This window comes from Balaenoptera borealis (genome assembly GCF_965194805.1).
Source record: "Balaenoptera borealis genome assembly, chromosome: 17".
In the NCBI taxonomy this organism is placed as follows: domain Eukaryota; kingdom Metazoa; phylum Chordata; class Mammalia; order Artiodactyla; family Balaenopteridae; genus Balaenoptera; species Balaenoptera borealis.
In genome coordinates this window covers 71,198,790-71,220,454 of record NC_138876.1, presented here as the reverse complement: position 1 = coordinate 71,220,454, position 21,665 = coordinate 71,198,790, and the positions used below count along the sequence as shown (strand labels likewise).

Genomic DNA, 21,665 nt, shown 5'->3' with positions numbered 1-21,665 from the left:
TTGTTGGCAGAAAGATTTATTGCAAAATAAAAAGGCATTCTAAATGGGCTAGTTTCCCATTGCTGCTATAACAAATTACCACAAACTTAGTGACTTAAAATAATACGAATGTATTGTCTTACAGTTCTGGAGGTCAGAAGTCCACAATCAGTCTCACTGGGCTAAAGTCAAAATGTCAGTTAAGCTGGTTCCTTCTGGAGGCTCAGAGGGGAGAGTCCATTTCCTTGCCTTTTTCAATTTCTTGAGTCCACTTGTATTCCTTAGCTCATGACCCCTTCCTCACATCACTCCAAACTCTTGGTTTGGTGGTAACATCTACTACTGACTCTGAGCTCCTGTGTCCCTCATATAAGGACCCTTGAGTACATCAGGCCCACCTAGATCATCCAGAATAATCTCTCCATTTCAAGACCCATAACTGACCTACATTTTCCAAATGGCTTTTGACATGTGAGATGTAATATATTCACAGGTTCCAGGGATTGGGGCAGGAACATCTTCAGGGGGAGGAGGACATTTTCCAGCCTACCACACTAAGCAATATAAACACTAGATGCAGATTTACACAATATGGTAAACGACACAACCAATGTAGCAGCAGCTTTCAGATACTCCCTATAAGCTCTGAGGTAGAACTTCTTAGCCTCTTCCCTAAACATATCTCAAGTACACCTATATTAGTCTGTATTTTCTCATATTTCACATTGGCCCCATTGACTGCAGACCGGCACTTTGAGGATACAGCGTCGCACAGACCAAAGGATGGGTCACAGCACAACTGGCTGGTTTACCAAGTCAGCAGCAGCAACCAGCACCTGGTCCAGCAGCATCAACTGCCAGCACCTGGGAAGAAAGGGCGTTCGTTATCCCTCGCTGCCCCTGTCCAGAGCACTTCATTTCATCAGCAAACATGCTGCATACTGTCTTTGAAAAGGAGTTAGGCTACATCTGGAAAGCTACTAGAAAAGAGGCCTGATGCTTAGCTGTGTTTCAGACTTAACCATGTGTTGAAGGGAGAACTCTGGCTGCTGCACTGTGTCTCACATACTATTGGTCAAGGAGTAAAAGCTACCAAACCCACCCCTGCTGATCTCTGTACTAGTAGAAACAGTACCTCCCTTAAAAAGGAACATCTGGGGACTTCCCTGGTGGCGCAGTCGTTAAGAATCCATCTGCCAATGCAGGAGACATGGGTTCGAGCCCTGGTCCGGGAAGATCCCACATGCCGCAGAGCAGTTAAGCCTGTGCACCCCAACTACTGAGCCCGCGTGCCACAACTACTGAAGCCCGCATGCCTAGAGCCCGTGCTCCACAACAAGAGAAGCCACCGCAATGAGAAGCCACCGCAACGAGAAGCCACCGCAACGAGAAGCCACCGCAACGAGAAGCCACCGCAACGAGAAGCCACCGCAACGAGAAGCCCACACATCGCAACGAAGAGTAGCCCCCGCTTGCCGCAACTAGAGAAAGCCCACGCGCAGCAATGAAGACCCAACACAGCCAAAAATTTTAAAATTAATTTATTAAAAAAAAAAAAAAAGGAACATCTGGGACAAAGGCAAATCCAGACGGGATGCCAGAATAAGAGGCGAAATCAGGGACTGTCTCAAGCAAACCTAGACCTATAGTTTTACTCTAATAAGTATGATTCCTTTAAATTAGAAAAATTCCTTTAAAATAGGAGAAAACAAAAAAGCCAAGACTTAGCTAAGGAAAGACTAATAATATAATTGAGTTTAATGTCAATGGAATTTAACCTATATTTAGTTACTCTAAATTATGTAGCACTTTCTTTATAAGTGGAAATTAATAATAGCTTATTTTTACAAAGGAGATACATATTTTAGAGGAGATTTCTATTTTAGAGGAAAATGCTAAGAGACTGGATGGTAGGGCGATCCATCTATGGTCTCCCGGTTATTCATGAACCAATCAAACTTAAGCAGGGCAGCACCTACTGGCAACTATCCAAACTGCAATAACTATACCTGGCAGTTCAAAATCTAGCAAGTGACAGCAAAATCTAGTAACTCCCGGGCTTCCCTGGTGGCGCAGTGGTTGAGAATCTGCCTGCTAATGCAGGGGACACGGGTTCGAGCGCTGGTCTGGGAAGATCCCACATGTCGCGGAGCGGCTGGGCCCGTGAGCCATAATTACTGAGCCTGCGCGTCTGGAGCCTGTGCTCCGCAACAAGAGAGGCTGCGACAGTGAGAGGCCCTTGCACCGCGATGAGGAGTGGCCCCCGCTCTCCACAACTAGAGAAAGCCCTCGCACAGAAACGAAGACCCAACACAGCCATAAATAAATAAATAAAAATTAAAAAAAAAAAAAATCTAGTAACTCCCCTTAGGTCAAAAGCTACCTTCACTGTGCGTGTTTATATTCCGTACTGGCTCCTGATTGCATTCCCTTTCTTCAGATTTGCTTCCTAGGCTTCTGGCCACAGAGCACTCCCAGGTTCCCTTATCCCCTTGACTTTCTCTTTCCTCACTCCTTGGCTGGTTTCTCTTCCTGCTCCCACGCCCTAACTGTAGGTGTCCCCCTAAAACCAAGGTCTCAGTCCTTTGCTCCTCCTCTTCACAAGCACCCTCTTGGAGCTTCACTTACCATCTGTCTCACTGAGTAACATCTCCTTTCTTGATTCTCACACAGACTCCAGGTCCCGTGCTCACGTTTGAGCTCAAGCCTGCCTCCAGACCTGACTATTTCCTTTCTGTGAATTCTAACAGCAGTTATAACCCATGCCACACACTCTGTATGTACACGTGCATGCATATATATGTATGTGTGTATGTATCTCCTGTGTTCTTCTTGACATGTTTCCTGTGTGTACCTTTGCTCCCTTCCCAACCAGAGAGAAAGGTTTTCAGGCATGAAGGTGAGGTCTTTCATTCATTCATTCAACAAACATTTACTGAGAAGCTACTGTGTGCAAATACTTAGATACATAAGTAGATAAATCGAAGATCCCTGGCTTACAGAGCTTATACTTTAGTGGGGTGGGGTGAGGTGAGGGCAAGGAGAGACAATGAACAATAAGCTAATAAATAAGCAAATTGTGTTTAGTACACTACTGAGTGGCAAGTACTCAACTCACGTGGCTTGTAGCTATTGTATTGGACAGCGCAGGTCTAAGGTCTTCATTCCTTGGATGTCATTTAATTTAACCTGGAAAAATGTCAGAAACAAATCAAGCTGCCATATTAGCGTTCATTTTTCTCAGATGCAAAGCAGCCCCCTGTATCCATGTTTATCCTACCGCAATGCAGGTGGTGGGAGCAGGCTGGGGGTGTTGGTTTGTTCGCTTTTTCTGTTACACAAAAAGCAAACAACAGCACGACCACATTAACAAATTCAGGTGCACAGACAGCTTCACATTTTTGTCCCCGGGGCTCACACCCCCCCCACCCCGGCTCAGAGTCATCAGATGATCCCCTTTCTCAGTTTTAAAAAATGCAACAAAACAAACTGTCTGGCAGACTCTGAAGGCCAATTACAGAGGAGAGGTTCCAAAAACATTTGAGAGATGATGTCACCGGAATGAATGGACTGCTTGCCAAGGTCTTGAAGAGAACAACCCTTAGATTATACAGCTTTCACAGTACTGTCTAATCAGAGACAGAAGCAGGCTGTTTTGATACAGCTTTGGGGGGGCAGCGATTTTGCCAGAACTGCCTCAGAACCACCCTGTCAAACACCTCTCTCGGGTATCACCAAACCCCATTTGAACCCCTGACCTTGCTCCATCCCTGCCTCCACCATTTATGGGGGATTTTTGCCTACTCTATTGTTTTCTGTTCTGTATTAGTCTTATATTTTATTTCCTTTTAATGAAAATTATATATAACATGCAATATTTGTATTTAAAAAGATAGGAGATCATATTTACATGTGCATGTGCTCGGAGAGAATACCTCTGGAAGGATGTTTTTTAAACTGACAAACATCACTGCCTCTGGGGTGGGATGCAGAGGACTGAGAATCAGAAATGGGGACAACTCCCTCCCCACAAACTCTGTATTTTTTTAAAAATAGTTTTTATTGGAGCATAGTTGCTTTACAATGTTGTGTTAGTTTCTGCTATACAGCAAAGTGAATCAGTTATATGTATTCATATATCCCCTCGTTTTTAGATTTCCTTCCCATTTAGATCACCACAGAACATTGAGTAGAGTTCCCTGTGCTATACAGTAGGTTCTCATTAGTCATCTATTTTATACATCGTACATTTTTTACCATATGCATCTTTTACTTATTTTTCTAAAGTCTTTTTTTTAAATTTATTTTTGAGCAGTTTCAAGTTTACAGAAGAAATGGGCAGGAAGTACAGGATGTACTCCCTCAGCTACCACACCCCATCACTAACGTTGTGCACTGGTGTGGGGTTCCCGTCTTACAATTGATGAGCCAATACTGATAAGTGATTGTGAAAGCCCCCAGTGCACATTAGGGTTCACTTGATGTTGAACATTCTGTGGGTTTTGACAAATGTATATGACGTGTGTTTGCGCTTATCGTATCACACAGAACAGTTTCACTGCCCTCAACATCCCCTCTGCCCACCCATTCCTCCCTCCTTCCCTCTAAGCCCCAGCAAAGACTGATCATTCTACCGTCGCCATAGTCGTGCGTTTGATTTTTCTTTTGCCGTGTGTATCTTTTACTCATTTTTCAAAAACCACTTTTAAGGCAGCAAAAATATTTTTGAAAAGTCTATTCAAACTGAGTCTCACAGGAGGGCCCCCTCCAAACTGTCATCATAAGGGAATTTAACAATATTGAACAAACCTCTATAAAATGTGTATTGAGAAAATTATTAAAAACATAAATGAACATTTTCCGGACCGCCTAAGGAAAAAGGACTACATTGTGTCCCAAATAACTTCCTTTCCCTTCACCCCCTCTAGTGTCTGAAGAATAATTAAGTTGACATAATCAAGAAACTTACACAAAGCAGAGGTATTTGCCAATCTATTATTAATCGAAAGTAATAATTATGGGTGTTGCAACTCAGAGAGCAAAATTAGAGGACACGAGACAGAGAACTCCCAGATTCTCAGACAAGAAACGACACTCACTCAGGATGACAATGCCCTTCCTGAGGGCACATCACTGCTGTGTCGTTACTAGCGATTTTCCACCAGCTACCGCCCACCCTGATGACCTGACACACCCCTGGTGCCCAGCTTCTTCCCAGTTCCTACATCAGAGGAGTTCCGGAGGATTAGCATGGAGGTGACGTTCTGGGACTGGATGGGCGGGGATGGGTGAAGCTCTTTGTCTTACTTCATTTGGTAATAAAACAACTGAAAACTAAGAGATTTTTAAAGGCTTTTTTTAGGCTTCATTTTTAAGGCTGTATCAAATGTACTTGTATCAAAACAACGGCGTCAAAATGCCATGTGCCCTCTCCGACTTAAGGGGAAGCTAGTACACCTGTTGCTCCAAGGACAGGAAATGGAAGCAGACACAGGTGGAAGGACCATTCGGCCCCCAAAGTGCACGTCGTGACTTACACAAACCGATTTCCCTGGATTAAATGCTCTCCACCCAAACAGAGTTGATTCATTCATTTTGTATTCCCTGTAGAGACTCTCAGAATTTCTGAATTTTCTAAATCAATGCCAAATAGCAATATCAGAATGAATCTTCTTGCTTGCTTCTAATCACAGGCTGTGATTTAAAACCCCGGTGCTGCAATTCTACCATCTCCATGGTCTTCCTTCCAAAACACATGTCAGTTTACCACCTTCAGGCTTAAAAGGTTTGTATATACAGAAAACCAACAAGGGGTGTGACAAATGCCAAACATGGGTCTGAGGTCTCCTGAAGGAAGAACCGTGCCCACAGCAGGGAGACTGGTTCTCCATAGCACCTTTTGTTAGTTTGACTGAATTAAGAAAAGCAGCTGAGTCATCCTAAACTCTTAATCCTTATAAGAATCACCTGATGAGTTTGTTTCTCACTAAAGTTACATCTCCTTTCTTGACACTCACCCACACTCTAGGACTCCTCAGCTAGAGATTATCCTAGGTTAGGATGGGGTATTAAAGGGGATTCTGATGCTAATGGTCCAATTGGCTCTCAATCCTCAGTGAGTGAATGAGTTTCATTCATTTTTATTTTACCTTCACTTCACTGTGGCCCACATTCTTCTGGAGAAGAAACAGAATCCCAAAGGACACCCTTATTTAAATATTCAGATATATCATTGACTATTTGCTCGTAATTTATATCCAAACTGTTTCTAGAATTGCTTAAGCACTTCAGTGCCTGAGCAGGATTTTGATGAGAAAGAAGTGTTGGGGAAAACTAGGTGCTGGGACCTCAGGTTCAGCAAATATTTGTGAGCGGCTACTGTAGGCTCAGCACCTGTTTTCACGAATGCGTGCTCTCAGGTAGTGCCCCCAGCAACCTCATTTTCTAAATGAGGAAGTGAAGGCTCAGAGAGGTTCGATAATTTGTCCAAGATCACACAGATACTAGGTGTGTTTGTGTTTCATCGATCCTAGAGTGGTCAATTACCCACAGGTGCAATCCATCTAAAGAAGGAAACAAGCAAGCGTGAAATCACCTGTCTTTAAATTAAAGGCAAAAGAAAAAAACCTCTTGAAAATAGTTTGAAATGATGGCTCCATGAGCATGACCAACAATAACCCCTCTGGAAAGGGGAAATAATCTGGCTACTTGTGGTTCGAAAATGCTGCCCCACCCTCAAAGTCATACCTACCAAGTCAGCGAGCTCCCTACATACCGTGCCCTCCTCTTGAGTCATATAAATGAACCAGGGGCAGGAAAGAGGGGGAATTCCATTCGACACTGAGGTCTTGTTTCAGGAATGAGTGACTCAGATGCCGCTGACAGACTTCCTACCCAACCAACAGCCTTATTAAGGAGGCACTAGCTTCCAGCACATACTTTATGGGACTTAGGCTTCCAGAGCCCCAGTTTTTAGCATATGGCTAAATATGGGTCCCACGTCTGCAGACAAAATCTTCAGAAAGCTCTGGGGCAAGTGCTTTAGCCTCCCTGAACCACAGCATTCCCGTGAACACAATAAGGTTAATAATACCTACCATGCGGAGAAGCTGTGAAGAAGAAATAAGACAGGAGGTAATGAAGTTGACACAAAGCAGGTCCTGGATTGATGGGAATTCCTTCTGGACGGCCAGGAGAAAGGAAGAGGGATTATCGTGAATAGCGGTGGTTAAAGTGCTTTCCCGTGGACTCCATTTCTTCAACGAGCATGAGTTGGGTGCCCACGGTGGGGCTGGAGACAAAAGGAGAAGGTAGGTGGGCCAGAGTAGGGCTCCATCGATAATGCAATGGGATGAATGAAGAAACAGAGGAGCAGCAAAGAGGCCCGGAAGACTCACTTGTTCTTTCTGGAGTTTCAGGAGGACCCCAGGGGAAGGTGGGATTGGGCAATTGGACAGCGCGGGGAAAGGGAGGTTGCCAGGTGGAGAGAAGGCACTTTAGGCAAAGCGAACAGGAAAAGCAAACACACGGAGCCTAAGCATGTGCTCAGGGATTGGAAAAGAGTCTGTCTGGAGGGAGTGGAGAGTATGGTGGCAAAGGCTGAAAGATAAAGCGGAGAAAGGGCACAGGGCGGGCACCTAAGGGCCTAGGAGGCCCTGCTCAGCAGGGGTCTTGACTCTGGTTGGCAGTGGGCAGGCATTTGAAGCCCAGGAAGACAAGGGCTCTGAAGAGATCTCTGTTACAGTAAGCTCGCACTAGCAGCTCTGCATATGACATGATGAATAGTGCCAAAATGTTGAAAAGTGACCAAAAAGAAACAAGGAGGGAGAAATAAGCAAAAAAGGCTAAGAGCCTGGATACTCCATGGGCTCTATAATTAGCATTTGCATAATTACACAGGATTGTAGTGAGAAGTTGCCAGAGGTTCATAACACTAAAACCCAGTGTATGGTGACTGCCATATGTTATGTGGTGTGTCCTTCCTAGTGGCACATTCCAAAGTATAACTGGGAGCCTATGGTATCCAAAAGGGCATATGGTCCAGTCGGTTCAAAATGGTCCCTTTCCCTAAGCAATGAGGTCAGCTCCTGACAGAGGTCAGTTTCCATAGAACACCTTGATTTGTTTTCTTGGACTCAGCTTTCTCTGAGGGGCACAACTGTGCCCTGGAATACAGTTTTATAGTTTTGCTTTGCCCATTCATTCACTCACTTATTCATATAACAAACATTTGTGAAGACTTACTGTGTGCTGCTAGTATGAGGGTTATAAAAGAAAATGTGAAGATAACAGGAAGAGATGGCTTCTACCTTCAAAGCAATTGCTCCTAACGTATACATAGCTATAACAAAATGAAGTCTGCTAAATGGGCCTTAAGAACAGCAACAAAAAATTTACCATAGCCAAGACATTGAAGCAACCTAAATGTCCACTGAGAGAGGAATGGATAAAGAAGATGTGGTATATATATACAATGGAATATTACTCAGCCATAAAAAAGAATGAAATAATGCCATTTGCAGCAACATGGATGGACCTAGAGATTATCATACTAAATGAAGTAAATCAGACAGAGAAAGCCAAATATCATATGGTAGCATTTATATGTGGAACCTAAAAAAAATGATACAAATGAACTTATTTATAAAACAGAAACAGACTCACAGACATCAAAAACAAACTTACGGTTATCAAAGGGAAAACGTGGCAGGGGGAGGGATAAATTAGGAGTTCGGGATTAACAAATACACACTACTATATATAAAATAGGTAATGAAGGGCTTCCCTGGTGGCGCAGTGGTTGAGAATCTGCCTGCCAATGCAGGGGACTCGGGTTCGAGCCCTGGTCTGGGAAGATCCCACATGCCGCGGAGCAACTAGGCCCGTGAGCCACAACTACTGAGCCTGCACGTCTGGAGCTTGTGCTCTGCAACAAGAGAGGCCGCGAGATAGTGAGAGGCCCGCACACCGCGATGAAAAGTGGCCCCCACTTGCTGCAACTAGAGAGAGCCCTTGCACAGAAACTAAGACCCAACACAGCCAAAAATAAATAAATAAATAAATAAATAAATAAATAAATAAATAAATAAATAAATAAATAAAAATAAATAAAGGAATTCCTTTAAAAAAAAAATAGGTAATCAACAAGGACCTACTGTATATCACAGGGAACTCTACTCAATCTTCTCTAATAAACTATATGGAAAAAGAATCTGAAAAAGAATGGATATATGTATAACTGAATCACTTTGCTGTACACCTGAAAGTAACACAACATTGTAAGTCAACTATAATATAAAATTAAATTAAAAAAAAAAAAGAACAGCACCATTATGTGGGCTCAAAGTGAGAAAGGTGATTTGAGAAACTTAGTTACTGCACATAATTTGAAAATCATGTATTTCTCAAGGTGTGGTCCACAGACCAGAGCACAGGCATCACCTGGGAGCTTGTTAGAAATGTGAAATGATAGACTCTACCCAGACCTACCAAGTCCGAGTCTGCATTTTAGTGAGATCCTCCAGAGGTGTGTATGCTCATCCAAGTGTGGAAGGCACTGGCTTAGAACCTCCAAGGTCCCAAAGTTTGTTTTAAATATGATGATTGTCTTTTTCAAGTAAATGATAAGCAGAAAGTGATCAAAACTAAGCTCCTCATATTGTGAGATTATCCTAACCACAACATAATCTTCAAAATTAGTACTTCTTTTCCTTAAGTGCATCTTGTATTTCCAATTCTTCCTTTATTCGATATGAGAAGGATGCAGGTGTGTGGGGCTCAAAGAATAAAAGAGAAGGGGAAAAAAATAGGTGCCCTCTGGGAGGCAGACAGGGCTGGCAAGCTACCAGCAGATTCTGTTCTGGAAAATAAAGCCTCTGTGCTTTGAGGTGGTCTGAGGCCATTTGCTCTTAGATCTTTGTTTCACCTGGCCTGGCACCTGTCCTGCACTGCTACATCAGCACCAATGCATGGGCTTTTTTGCCACTTTTATTTCATATGTGGATCTAGAAACATTTGTTGAGCACCTACTAAGGGCACAGCATGGGCTAAATGCTCTAAGGTCCACATAGGCATAGTCAAAGGTGTGTAGAAATAATTATAAGAATAGATAGAAAGCAAGTTGTACCAAAAGAGAGATACAAACCAAAGGCTATGAATGCTCAGATAAGGGAGGGAAAATTCCTGGCTCAGGAAATCCAGGAAGGCTTCATGAAGGAGGCAGCAAAACCAGCTGGGCCTTGAATGATGATGAGGATTTCAAGAGGTAGATCTGGGATTAGAGTTTTTGAGAAAGAGTATTTAGTCCAGAAAAAGTAAGGAGGTGGGAAGATGAAGGATTTCTCTGAGGAGGAGTGTGAGAAAGATGGAAAGAAGATTTGGGGGTAGTTATAGATGGCCCCAAATGCCCAAATGTGGGCAGCAGGAAGCCACCAAAGATTTTTGAGTAGAGCAAAGACATCACCGTATCTGTGCTTTGGAGTTCTTATACACCAGGCACTCTTTTCTGGGGAAGGAGGGAGGCAGAATTTATGAGGCTCTCTTATTGCTTCCTAGATTCCCAGTTGAAGACATAGTTATTATACTCTTCTTTCGTGTCCTTCCATCTCCCCACACCAGTACCACCCTCGCCTTCCTGCCAACCATGCAGTTAACAGATGCTCAGCATCTCAAAGTTAACTGGGGCTGGATGAGACTCCAGCCCCCACGGAGGCCTGCCCTGAGGCTTGGGAAGTGGTACCAGCCCTGTGTCCAGCAAGACAGCCATGGAGCAGGGGTGTGCTCTGATGGCAAGTATGAAAGCAACCGATTTATCAAAGTCAGGGGCTGTGATGACTGTCATTGGGCATGTTTATCATCAGAAAGGAGGGCTGATCAGATAAGAAGCCCCATTTGACAGTAATCTCCTTTCACCTATGCTTGTTTCTGGGTACGTGCTGTTCTAAGAAGAAACGTTCAGTCCTTTTTCCTGTGAACCTGGTTCCCCTGAGCCGGCTGTTTCTTCTTTCTCCTAATAGCATCACAAAACTTGGGGACTGGATGGAACTGGCGAGTCCATCTTGCCAATTCCCTTCTTTAATGGGGAGGCTGAATGGCTTGTCCAGTTGCAGTTGGCCGAGCCAGAGGGGAGCCTTTTAAAAATATATAAATTATAAAAGCTAGAGGGGCCCCTCACATCCTCCCACCCTTGGAAGCAAGGGCTTCTCTGTCAACCATGTTCACAAGGCTGTCTTGTGTCCAGGAAGGGCCAGCTCCAGCCTTACTCTGGGCCACAGGCCAGCGGGAGGGTCCTCCCACCAGGTGCCAGGGCGGCAGTACCTCTGACAGCAGAAGCAGGCGCCCCACCCGCGGGACCCAACCTGGACATCCCAACCCCTGGACTGACTCCCATCCAATGTTCTGAGACCCTGCTTTCACTCTGAAAAACAGAAATGTAATGGAATTTTAAACTGTCTGACGAAAATTTTAAGCTAAGAAAACAGAACTTATTCTGCCTGGCCTAGACCAAAGTACAAAGAGGTTGGTGTGAAATCACTTCCTTGGTGAGAACTAAGTGAGACATCCTTGGTTGCTTCCCAGAGGGGGTGAGAAGGAGTTGTTCTCCCTAGGCATTCTTGTAGAGAATCACTGTACGTGCGGGGGACAGTCACTCCTGACGAAGTGCTCAGAGAGGGAAAGAAAGACACCTTCTCCAACATGCGGCCACGAGTCTCACTACATCAAAACATTCCCTTGGGCCCTAACCATCTTCTGCTTTGATTTAAACTTATAAAGGAGAAAAGCAATGGCCAGTTAAATAAGGCATGAAATACAGGAAGGTCTTGGCAGATTTTCCTTTTGTCCTGGGCTTTCTCTAATCACCTGTGCTAAAACGTTAAGGTGCAGGAGCCAGAGTCCCATTTCTGAAACACCATGGGTCAACCTGAGGGCAGAGCTTTGCTTTGGTCTTGATTTATAGAAACAAGGCAAGATTCACAGCCTCAAAACAACCTCACGTCAGAAAACACTGAAGCCAGAAAAAAAATATAAAACAAAACAAAACAAACAAAAAAAGAAAAAGAGAAGAAAACACTGAGGCCAGAAAGACTGAGTTTCCTAAAGAGTAAGATAAAGGCAGATCAGAGACTTCTGTCACCCAACCAGCCAGGCTCATGAGGGAGGACAGGGCTGGACAGTAAGAAAGGTAAGCTGTCCTCAGTGTCCACTGGAGGCTGGTGCCAGAACCCTCCACGAATACCAGAATCAGCTGATGCTCAAGACCCTTATATAAAATGGCATAAATTTACATATATTCTCTACACACATCCTCTTGTATACTTTAAATCATCTCTAGATTACTTACAATACCTAATACAATGTAAATGCTATGTAAACAGTTGTAAATACACTGTAAATGCTGTGTAAATAGTTGGAAATACAATGTAAACACCATATGACTAGTTGCTGGAGTGAGGCAAATTCAAGTTTTGCTTTCTGGAACTTTCTGGAATTTTCTTTCTTAATATTTTCAATCCATAGTTGGTTGAATCTACAGATGCGGGACCTGCAGATACAGAGGGCCAACTGTAGTCTTCCTGATATTTATGTTAGCAGTGTCCAATTTAATATAATGCATTCCATATATATAATTTTAATTTTTCTAGAAGCCACACATAAAAAAGCAAAAATAAACAGAAAATTAATTTTCATATTTTTATTTAGCCCAATGTATCCAAATATTATCATTTCATCATGTAGTCAACATAAAAATTATTAGTGAAATCTTTCACATTCTCTTTTGTACTAAGTCTTTGAAATCTGGCATGTATTTTATACTTAGAGCACATACCATATGATCCAGCAATCCCACTCCAGAAAAGATGAAAACTCTAATTCAAAAAGCTACATGTACCCCAATGTTTATAGCAGTACTATTTATAATAGCCAAGACATGGAAGCAACGTAAATGTCCATCAACAGATGAATGAGGACCATGTGGTACATATATACAATGGAATAGTACTCAGCCATTAAAAAGAATGAAATAATGCCATTTGCAGCAACATGGATGCAACTAGAGATTATCATACTACGTGAGATAAATATCATATATCACTTACATGTGGAATCTAAAAAAATGATACAAATGAACTTATTTATGAAAGAGAAATAGACTCACAGACATAGAAAACAAATTTATGGTTACCAAAGGGGAAAAGGGGGGCACGGATAAATTAGAAGTTTGGGATTAACAGATATAAACTGCTATATATATTAAAATATATACATATATATAGATATAGATAAAATAGATAAACATCAAGGACTTACTATTAGCACAGGGAACTATTTTCAGTATCTTATAATAACCTATAATGGAAAAGAATCTGAAAAAGAATATGTACATATGACAAATACATATAACTGAATAATATAAGAATATATAATATATATAACTGAATCGCTTTGCTGTAACCTGAAACTAACACAACATTGTAAATCAACTATACTTCAATAACAAAACAAAAATAAAAAATAAAGAGTGCATCTCAATTCAAACCAGCCACATTTCAAGTAATGAACAGACACATGCAGTTAATGGCTATTGTACTGAACCTCTCAGAGTCAGGGAATTAAAAATAAAGGGAAAAAGGGGCTTCCCTGGTGGCTCAGTGGTTAAGAATCTGCCTGCCAACGCAGAGGGCACGGATTCGAGCCCTAGTCTGGGAAGATCCCACATGCCGCGGAGCAACTAAGCCCGTGTGCCACAACTACTGAGCCTGCGCTCTAGAGCCCGTGAGCCACAACTACTGAAGCCCGCGCGCCTAGAGCCCGTGCTCCGCAACAAGAGAAGCCACCGCAGTGAGAAGCCTGCGCACAGCAACGAAGAGTAGCCCCCGCTCGCTGCAACTAGAGAAAACCCGAGTGCAGCAACAAAGACCCAATGCAGCCAAAAATAAATAAAATAAATTTAAAAACAATAAAGGGAAAAAATGATCTAAGGACACCAGTATTCATCCTGCCTGCCTACTGCAGTAGGAGAAGAGGCCATCACAAGTATCGACGGAAATATCACTGTCATCTTCATGGTCTTCAGAGAGCTTGTTCCACCTTCACCCTGACCCTGTGAACTGGGGGTTATTCGCTCCTGATTAACGATAAGGAAACAGGGTCAGTAGTCTGAGGGTTGGTCCAAGGTCACACCATGAACAAGTGGATGTGGGATGTGGGATGTGGGATTCAAACCCAGGACTCCTGACTCCTCGTGCTGGTCATACAGTGCTCTGGAAGAGCCTGCTTCCAGGCGACAATTCTTGAAACTCCAAGGGACTCTCGTGGCTTTGTTCTGTCCTGTCCCACACAGAATTCACTCTCTTTTTAGATGACCCGTGACACACCACCCCAATGCAGATGGACACCTATGCATATTGTCCAGGGTTACTTCTTAGAAATGCAGGGTTAGGTGGGAAGGTGGGACCCAAGCAGGCTCTCCCTGGGCAAACGTGTGGGCAGGGGCTTTGGGAGTCCCCTGGTGCGCCCTCTCTCTTTGCCCCACCCCCCAGTAGGGACCTGCTGGGCCCTCACCTGCTCTGCCTGTCCTCTCTCACGCTCACCCCAGGCCTCTCCCAGCCCCTCGGGTCCCCGTAGTGCATTTGCGCTGGGAGCGCAGCTCTCCGCTTAAGTGATGGGACGTGCTAACGTGATAGACTTGGGGACACCACTGCCAGCACAACAGGGCCTCCGGAGGGAACACCGAGACCTGCAGAGGACAAGGCAGCGGGGCAGATATTCAGAAGAGAGAGAGGGGTTTTCACACAGCCTCCCTCATGGCTACTGGTCCAGGAGAGTGATGTTCTAGAACTCAACGCTCCATTCAGATCGAAACAACAGGGCCTTCACCACGTCACCTAAACGATGCCCAAGCCGCAGGCCTGGATAAGTCAGGTTTACTATAGTTAGAAAGGGTCACCCCAGATGGTGGAGACCCTGGGGCATATGGCAACAGATAGAGGAAGGCTCTGCTTTCCTCTGCATCTCCCACCACCCTCCCCTCATCACACACACACACACACACACACACACACACACTCACACACACACACACACACACACACACACACTCTCTCTGCAAATCAACAGTTGGTCAAGGAGCTGCCACATCTCCTACCTGCTAGGTCTTGCTCTGCCCATGAACACTGGGCTAAGATGTAAATTGGGGGATTCTCTCTGGGGGGTCCCTCCTCACCACCATCCTTTCTCTCTGCACGTGCAGGCCCCCTGGACCCGGCACAGATCCACCCCTCGCTGACATCCTTTGCATTCAGAGTCCTCCTAACAAGGGCCAGCCGTGCTCACCGGAGTGCAAACATCGCTCCGCGCTCCGCTCCCTGAAATGCCAGATGGACAGCCCCCCACCCCTCATTTGTGGGTCCACATCTGACAGAGCAAAAGGCTTTTATCTCAGAAGGAAAGAGACCGGTTCTGAGCGGCAACCCCGCCCCCAAGCACACACGGAGTCAAAAAGACATTTGTCCAAAGGGCCTGTCACAGGGAAAACTTTTGTTTTTTTGTTTTTTGTTTTTAAGCATTTTCTCTTCCCGCCAAAATATCTCGTACCCGATGCAGCAGCAGCAGCAGGTCCGTGGAAAGCCTGCCATCTGACCTGCTCGTACGTCCCTCTTCGCGTCCCATCTGGTGTCTGGCGCACACAAAGGCCCCCGGCCGCCCCGCCCCACCCTTTCTGCAGCCCGGGGTGCTCTGGGGCGGCCGCACCCCGCCAGCGGCCACCGGTCGTCCCGTCCCTCAGGCCCTCCCCACGCGAGGTGCTGGTCCCCGCGCGCCCCGCAGCCCGAGGACCGACAGGTGATGTCAGCGGGTGTCCGAGCCCGGGGACCCATCAGGCGCTGGCACGAAGGATTAACACGCGCGCCTCTGACTCAGCAGTTCCCAACTCCCGGGAACGAACGCGGCCTGGACTGCAATTGACGAGGGTGCAAGGACCCAGCTGCCACGGAGCCGCAGAACTACCTTTCTGCTCAACAGCAAAAATCTGGGAACAACTCTGACAGTTAAGAATGGGTTGGGTTTCATCGATCGTGGAAATAGCGATTACAGATGATGCTGGAGACCTGTGTGTCTGTTGGCATCAAAGGACATCCACAAAAACACTCTTAAATATCAATAGCAAGTTTCAAAGTAATATGTATAATGTGATTCTGTTTTGTTATATAAAAAATATATATGTATATACACATATATGTATGTATGTAGAAAAAGTATCTATGCCAAGAGGTTAAATGGTTATTTCTGGATATTGAGTTTATGATTGATTTTATCTTCCTATATTTGATCATATTTGCTGATTTTTACACATGTCCTTAATTGTATAATAAAAAAAGAAATCTAAAAAATGAATGCTGGAGACAGCTTTCTCATTTACTTACAGATATTATTTAAAGCCATGGACCAGATGAGGGGAAATATAGAAAAGAGAAGGAGGTCCAGGACAGAGGCCTGGGGACTCCAGGGTTTAGAAATTGGACAGAGGAGGAGAAGACAGGAAAGGAATCCAAGAAGGGGCAGCCAGTAAGAAGAGAGAAAAACCACAAGGTTCCCAGAGGCCGAGAGAAAGAAGTGGCTCAGGCACTGTCACTTGTCCCTGAGAGGTCAGAGAATAAGATTAGGACAGCAAATTGGGCATGGGTTGGCAAGATGGAATTTTATCAGATAAGAGGGAAGGCAAGGAAGTGGAGTTCTGCAGAGAAATGCGATATGTGGAGGGCGGTGTCCACCAAGGCAGGGTTGTTTTCTCAGAGTGGGAAACGTTTCAACATTGCTGTAGGATGATGAGAACGATTAGGTAAAGAGGGAGTCAGTGATCCAGTAGCTAGGGATGCTGGGCAGAGAAGGAGGATTTGCAAGGGCAACCAGCTAGGGTGGGTGAGAGGCCAGCCGTCCAGCTCCTGGGACAGCTCACCCTCCACAAGGAGAAAGAAAGCACAGCTTAGGTGGGCTCGAGTGCAGGCAGTTTGGTAGGTGTGGCCGGGGTGAGATGAGGTATTTCTAGGATGTGTGGCAGCTACTTGAGCTTGGACATGGACGTACATTTTACAAAAGATCAGCTGGTACTGTTGTGTGTTTGCCTCTAGCTGCTCTGCAAAGTGCTTCAGCCCATTACTGGAAGGAGCTTCTCCCACCCCTGCCTAAAGCCTATTCTGACTTAAGACTTAAGGGCTGCACCCTCCAGAAAGGTGAGGGAGGTGCTGTCACTAAGCCTGTTTCTAAAATTAAACTAGGAGGTCCTTTATCTCCTGAATTCTTAGTACAGAACTTAAAAAAAAAAAAAAAAGCAGGAGCTCAATAAATAGGTGTTGAAGGAAGGAAGGGAGGAAGGGAAGAAAGAGGTGGGGGAGGGAAGGAGGAGGAAGCATCTGTGTTTTAGAATTGAGGAAATCAAAGCTCAGAAAGGTAAACCTAGGTCTTCTGATTCCAAACCCTGCATATAAAATCAACCAAGAGTTGCATAGAAATATGTATTGTATTATCAGACACGATTAGCGCTACAGGGACCTTGCATATGATTAGCTTATGCTTAGTGTCGCCACGTAATGATTAATAGCACCACATTTCAAGCTCCAAACTGTCCCTGGGTTAGGTGATCAATTATTTGGTCACCCAGTTATAGTATATAGAGCTACTATAGCAAGTCAACAAAGGCCCCCTGAGTCACCCTCCCTTGAAAACACTCCCGTTGGCACCTTGCCAACCGAATGGAGTCATCAGTGGGCACTGAGTTCCGACTGGGGGTGGGTACTTGAGTCAAAGCATTCAGAACCACCTGCAAACTGAAAATTCAACCTTTATCATACTTTCATGTGGTTCAGTAGCAGATTCTCCCTTTTGACCATCCCTGCATAGCCCTCAGTATTAAATATGAGTGTGAACTGGGCTACATTATTTTTATTTTATTATTATCATCATTTTTTTTTTTTGGCCAAGCCTCAGGGCATGTGGGATCTTAGATCCCCGACCAGGGATGGAAGCTGCACCACCTGCGGTAGAAGCGCCGAGTCTTAACCAGTGGACGGCCAGGGAAGTCCTGCTGTATTGTTTTTTAAGTGTTTTGCTCCTATTCTCTTATTTTGTTACTGTTTTACTGATTATACATTCCAAACAAAACTAGATGAATTTTTAACACCTTTTTTGAGGTATAATTAATATACCATAAAATTCGCTCATTTTAAGTGTTCAGTTCAACAATTTTTAGTAAATTCACAGAACTGTGTAACCAACACTACAATAATTGGATTAATTTTATTTATATAATGGAAATCATTCACATCTCGAGTTTCCTATTAACATGAATTACTTCATGCACACAACTCCATCCCCAAATATATACTCCATATACCTCTCTCTCTCTCTCTCCCCTTCAATTTTGCACTAATTTATATCTGTCTCAGGAAATGACTTCATCTCAGCACTTAATAAATGGGAATTATAAAATAATGATCATATTCTCGAGCATAATAGTCTGTTAGTATTTTTTCCAGGACACACCCCATCTTATGTTTTCATGCAAAGGGGGGAAAATATCATAACTGAGAAGACAGCTCTCTCCTTACAATGTAGGAGACAGGCAATGGCTGGCAACTGATAATTTAATTACGTGACTCAGAGAAGTTCTGCCTCCCAGGTCCCTCTCATCCCTCTCCTCAAGCGCTGTACCTCCTCAGCCAGCCACTCACCCTTTATGGTTATTAGCAAACAGACACACTGCCTTGTCACTCAGAGCCATTTTCTCTGCATTATAAGAAAGGGAAATGCATGCAGCCGTGGGGAATGTAATGCGCCTTATTTCCCGTGAGCCTCTTTGCTATTTGTCACAGTCAACATTCTATATGAGGATTCAGGTTGAAATTTGCCGATTAACTTCTCTTTCATCACAGAACCTAAAAAGACATCATCATGGCTGCACTGATTTCTACCACCACCATGTTCTTCTACATTAATGTTATGAAATCAGCTACTCTGCTGAGTGCTGTGTCTGATATCCATGTGCCAAGAAAACTTAATGGCAACAAGGGTTAAATCCTAACCTCTCACCAAGCTTGATGTCCTAGTTCACTGGCCACCAAACACATTCAAGAATATCAACAGTACAAGGAAGGACTTCCCTGGTGGCGCAGTGGTTAAGAATCCGCCTGCCAATGCAGGGGACATAGGTTCAAGCCCTGGTGCAGGAAGATCCCACATGCTGTGGAGCAACTAAGCCCGTGTGCCACAACTACTGAGCCTGTGCTCTAGAGCCCGTGAGCCACAACTACTGAGCCCACATGCCCCCACTACTGAAGCCCGCGGGCCTAGAGCCCATGCTCTGCAGCAAGAGAAGCCACCGCAATGAGAAGCCCGCGCACGGCAACGAAGACCCAACACAGCCAAAAATAAATGTTAATTAATTTTTAAAAAAATACAAGGAATTGCCTAGAGGAGGGTAAAAGTCTTTCTAGAACCCTACAGCAAAAAGCTATGGAGATGATATTTCTTACCCAAGAGCCCCAGGAGTGGTTCTCAAACTTTCAAATTTCATGGACCTGTAAGATTTCAAAAATATTGAGGATTTGGGGGAGTGACATAGATTTGGAGTCTGGCATATCTTGTCAAATAAAAAAATCCTCATCCTCATTTTAAAACAATCCTCATTGTTTTAAAATTTAAACATCCCCAAAATGAGAAGAACATGTTCTCAGAATAAATGACTATTTGACAAGTTAATTAAATTTTGTTTTATAAATGAGAATATATATATGTATAAATGAATCACTTTGCTGTACAGCAGAAATTAACACAACACTGTAAATCAACTGTACTTCAATTAAAAAAAACTTTTTTGTTTTACTTAAAAACTTATGCCCACCCACTTTCCTCAAATAAGAGCATATCCTCACCCCAAATAGACCAATATTGTCTTTCATGTAGACAATGGAATTAGAAAAACATTTGTTTCTAATTCTCTACCTAGATCAAAAATTGATAAAAACGATCCCAAACTGAATGCTAGAATTCAGGCAATAAAATATGGTGCTGTAATTCTAGTGAATGCCAGAGATCCTATGTTCTTATCCTATCCGTCCCCACCTCCTTAATTTGTATGATGGCCTAGGGAAATAATTCCCTTTGCCACTCTTTCTCCATCAGCAAACCTGAGAAAACGTTCATCTTTATCATCACATCGTGAAAAGTTACAGCAAAAGAAACTGACTAAAAGACTCAAAACCACACAAATAAGTTCCCACTAGACCTACAGAGCTCAGCCATTGCAGGAAGTATAGATTTTATCATCACATCTATCCCCCAGATTCATTTATGACACCCTGGTGACATCATACACTTTCTCCTTTAGAAAGTGAACAGTAAACCAAAATGAAAGTATAAATCACATTTACTCCTTTACATTGGTTACCTGATGTTTATCAACCACCTGCTGGTGCGCTGCCCTTCCTGCGTCCTGTGAGGGAACAGACGTGAATTCGATACCGTCTCTGAGAAGGAAGATGAGCTGTGGACACAGAGCAAAGCGCTTCAGGAGCCAAAGGGTGGGGACTCCGCTGGGGACACAAGTTTTACATTATTACAATTATAGTTCTCATATCCAGCTTTTTTTTCACCTGATGTTCTGTTTATACTTTTCTGTGTTTGTATCTACATAGTCTGAAAATAGAACAGGCCTTGGAATCAGAAGACCCAAGTTGAAATGCAGCTCTACCACTTACCACCTACCTGCAAAGGCAGATGTAGGTCTTATGAGGCCCAAGGCTTGGGGGCCACTCTTTAAGAATAGAAAACTGAGAGCAGAATTGAATATTTCTTTGGAATGAAAAAGGAAATCACAACACATTTCTGGAGATTTCAGTCTTTTCTTCTGAGATCTCTTTAGACAATTTACCAGAAATGCTTATACAGAAATGCTCTCTGATTACAATCTGTTCCCCCCGCCCCCGTCCCAGCCACAACGTCCCACCTCCCCATGCGACTTCCCCGCTCACAGGGGCCCATGCAAGTGGGGGCCCTGAAGTTTAAGCTTCATTTGCTTTATAGTAAGTCCACCCCGTCCATGTGATCTTGGGCAGGTCACAGAACTTCTTTGGTCCTCAGTTTGCTCATCTACAAAATGGAATCATAATAGCTACCTGCGAAGGTTGCTGTGAGGACCAAAGAAAATAATGCAGAAATCAGTGCTGGAACCCGTGGGGACCACACAGTCTGGTTATTATTCCTCTAACGCCAGTGACTGGGAGGTGGAGGCTATGTATGGGACACCCTACACTGTTCCTCCTAGAGACCAGTTTCCTTCCAGTTAGATAGACTATTGCCATTTTTCAACAATCTATGCCTGCCTTCCTTATGTCACTTTTAATGGATTTTTAGACCAATAGATTTTGTGAGTTTTTATAAAGTCTTCTCTAGCAATTTGCAGTTAAAGGAGGAAGTAGGTAAAGCAACAATTTATCTGGGTCATCCCCTTAATTATTTCTTCTGAAAACAATGTCTGAAAAAAAATCTTTTTCTTGGGGGGGCGGGGATGCATTGAAGCGATTAGAAGAATGTTAAAGGGACTCAAGAGGTTCAACGGCTCTGGCCTGTGAGCAGACGGGCCATTCATAACTTTGTAGTTTCTAATTCAGAGCAGTCTCCGATGAATTTCCTAC

At 43.9% G+C, this 21,665-nt stretch overlaps 2 long non-coding RNA genes across 3 annotated transcripts in view; one reads left to right on the top strand and one right to left on the bottom strand.

The window, feature by feature from the left end:
- The window catches only part of LOC309615370, a 29,559-nt gene extending 22,738 nt beyond the window's left edge, over nucleotides 1-6,821 (bottom strand). For both annotated transcript variants that reach the window (XR_014236776.1, XR_014236777.1), the window contains exons 1-2: nucleotides 6,731-6,821; nucleotides 3,098-3,168 (exon numbers count right to left, since the gene is read on the bottom strand). This is a non-coding gene — a long non-coding RNA (uncharacterized lncRNA). The remainder of the gene's footprint in view (nucleotides 1-3,097; nucleotides 3,169-6,730) is intronic.
- Nucleotides 6,792-20,003, top strand: LOC309615368. Its single transcript, XR_014236775.1, has 2 exons — nucleotides 6,792-7,289; nucleotides 15,230-20,003. It is a non-coding gene; the product is annotated as an uncharacterized lncRNA (long non-coding RNA).
- The last annotated feature ends 1,662 nt before the right edge of the window (nucleotides 20,004-21,665 follow it).